The sequence below is a fragment of the Dipodomys ordii genome, unplaced genomic scaffold, assembly GCF_000151885.1.
Source record: "Dipodomys ordii isolate 6190 unplaced genomic scaffold, Dord_2.0 Scaffold17, whole genome shotgun sequence".
Classification (NCBI taxonomy): Eukaryota; Metazoa; Chordata; class Mammalia; order Rodentia; family Heteromyidae; genus Dipodomys; species Dipodomys ordii.
Window position 1 is genome coordinate 6,471,792 of NW_012267233.1, and position 2,978 is coordinate 6,474,769.

General features: G+C 38.9%; 1 protein-coding gene across 2 annotated transcripts in view; it reads right to left on the reverse strand.

Annotated features, from left to right (window-relative positions):
- The window catches only part of Oxr1 (oxidation resistance 1), a 201,515-nt gene extending 198,852 nt beyond the window's left edge, over nt 1-2,663 (reverse strand). For both annotated transcript variants that reach the window (XM_013012489.1, XM_013012488.1), the window contains exon 1: nt 2,583-2,663. The gene's annotated coding sequence lies outside the window, so the exon portion shown is untranslated. The remainder of the gene's footprint in view (nt 1-2,582) is intronic.
- Between the last annotated feature and the right edge of the window lie 315 nt (nt 2,664-2,978).

Genomic DNA, 2,978 nt, shown 5'->3' on the forward strand with positions numbered 1-2,978 from the left:
TTTCTTCTTCAGAGAAGTTTCTCTTTAAGTCTTTCGCCCACTTATTTATTGGGCAGTTGTTTCTTTGAGGATTTGTTGTTGGGGGATTTAATTTTTTTGAGTTCCAAACATATTTTAGATATGAGACCCTTGTCCACTGTATGGCCAGTGAAGACCTTCTCCCAATCTGTGGACTTTCTATTGATCTTGCTAGCTCTGTCCTTTGCCATGCAGAAGCTCTGTAGCTTCATTCAATCTTATTTGTCCAACCTTTCTTTGATTTGTTGTGTTTCTGGGGATGTGGCCAAAAGAGAACACTACTGCACTGTTGGTGGGAGTAAACTTGTACAACCATTTTGGAAAGCAGTATAGAGATTCCTCAAAAGACTACACATAGGGCTACCATATGACCTAGCAATTCTACTTTTAGGCATTTGCCCAAATGATCATAAACAAGATTATACTAAAGCACAACTATGTTTATCACAGCATTATTCATCATAGTTAAGATACGGAACCAATCCAGATGCCCCTCGGTAGATAAATGGATCAAGAAAATGTGGTAAATATATACAATGGAATTCTATGCCTCCATCAGAAAGAATGATATCGCCCCATTTGTTAGGAAATGGAAAGACTTGGAAAAAATTATATTAAGGGAACCAAGCCAGACTCAAAGAAACATAGGTCCCATGGTTTCCCTTATCTTCAGTAACTAGTATATGTCTAGGACAAGCAGAAGAGTTCAAAAGCTATGTACATATGACCATATAACTTGATGCTAAGCAAAATGAACCCAGGACAGGGGTTCTTTTTCATGTACTTATAACGTAATATGTGATTTTTTTTGTTGTTTCTTTGTATGTTCTTCCCCCATGATACAACCCCTGTTGTCACCGTATTTGATTCTGGTGTCCTGAATCTCGTATATACATTTTTCTAATTTTGGGAGGGAAAGAGAAATAACAAAATGCTGAAATAAGGATTCAGGATGACCCGTTGTAATAATGAGATGTACAAGACAGTATGTTGAAAATGAACTTTACATGTTTGCAGGGAAGGTGGAGGGGAGGGAGAAGTCAGTGAGGTGGGGAGGGAAAGGATGGTAGGGGAAAAACAAAGGAGAGTGTAACAATGCTCGATAGGAAATTAACTCATTACCTTGCTCATGTAACTGTATCCTCTCTGTACAGTATCTTTACAATAAAAATATATTAAGAAAAAAAGAAATAATATGTAAAGCTACACAAAAGGAAATCATGGTTTAGCAATTAGATAATCACTACACCTACCTGGAGATAACTCTTCAACTTGAAGGAAGCAAATTAACTTCTGCACATCAGAAAATTACCTGACAAAGCACCTCCCCCCCAGCCACACACACACAGTTGAGTGTGAGAGTCAGAAGTAGAAATCTGGTTTCCAGGTTATAATATCTACATAAGGATACTAAAATATCTGAGAAAAAATTGATCATCTCAAACATTCCATATTGGGATAGTGGGGATGGTGCCAAAGGAAATGTGACCATTTCAGTATAATTTTAGTAAACCACCAAGTCACATTTGCTACTGTTACAACTTTTGAATGTGACTAGATTCTTCCCACATGAAGCAGTACTCAAAGCTAAAGCAGCCAGTCAGGTGCCTGTGGCTCACACTTGTAATCCTACTCAGGAGGCTGAGATCTGAGGATCGAGGTTCAAAGCCAGCCCGGGCAGGAAAGTCTGTGAGACTCTTATCTCCAATAAACCCTAGAAAACTGGAAGTGGCGCTGTGGCTCAAGCAGTAGAGCACTCTCCTTGAGCTGAAGCGTGCAAGGACAGCACCCAAGCCCAGAGTTCAAGTCCCATGACCCCCCCCCAAAAAAAAAGCTAAAGCAGCCATCTTACTGGGTGGCTTTATTTCTTCTGCGTATCATTCACTAGCATAAGCCATTGAAATAATTATTGCTAACATTTGTCCAACAATGTGCTAATAAACAAATGTAGCTACACAGAAGCTGATAATTCATTGCTTATAATGGTCCAATAAGGTTGACAATTACAGGTTATTATTTCATCTGGGAAAAGAGAGACATAATACCCACAACACACTATTCACTGTCTCACTGAAGTTATGCAATGTTCAAAGCCCAAATAGATCCACAATGTAGTAACTTTTAACCATCATTTCGTGGCTTTGTTAGTTAGAGGCTGATATCAACCACTGTCTTTACAACCTGACAGAACAGGGTCAGAGGCTCAGAAGCCTGAAGTGAAAATGAAAAAGAACAAAAACAAAACACAAGAAAGGTACTGGCTGAAGTGAAAATAGCAACACATCAGCTTAAAAAATGGAAAAACCCCACATATAAATGTATTCCCCATGGGGTTAAGATAGAAAAGGTCCCTAAGTCTGTGTTTTTATTTAACTTTGCTGAAAGTTCTCAGTATTTTTCCATCTTCCTGTTGAGAGCATATAAAAGAATGTCCAAATAAACTCTCCAAAAGATACATGTATTATATAACAGACGGCCAGCTTCCCAAATCCACAGCTACACAAATCCTTAGTGCTATTTAGGGAAGTCCATCAGTTCATTGACATATAATGTCTGGTACTCACCAATGGTATAGAATCTCTTCAGTTCACTCCTTCGGGAAGGATGCTTCTGAGTATTCGCTGCATTATTCTGCTCTTCTTCAATGATAGGGGACTTAGGTGTGATAGGGGTCTTAGGTGCTGGGGGCTTACTGGCTTGTGATGTTTGTTTTCCTGCACCTGGCAGAGGGTTGAACCCCTGGGCAGTAATATCCACCGACTGGGACTTTTTCTTCAACCTGCAGAGAAAGATATCATATGTTATGACGCTGCTTCAAGAGTTTTCTTTCTGTTCCATGTTTACCATCATCATGAATTGTTCACTCAACAACAGAGCCATCTTTGAAAGAGAAATAGATTTCTTCAGAAATTATGGGCATTCTCTATAGTATTTCAACACTAATTCTTCAAAGATTATTG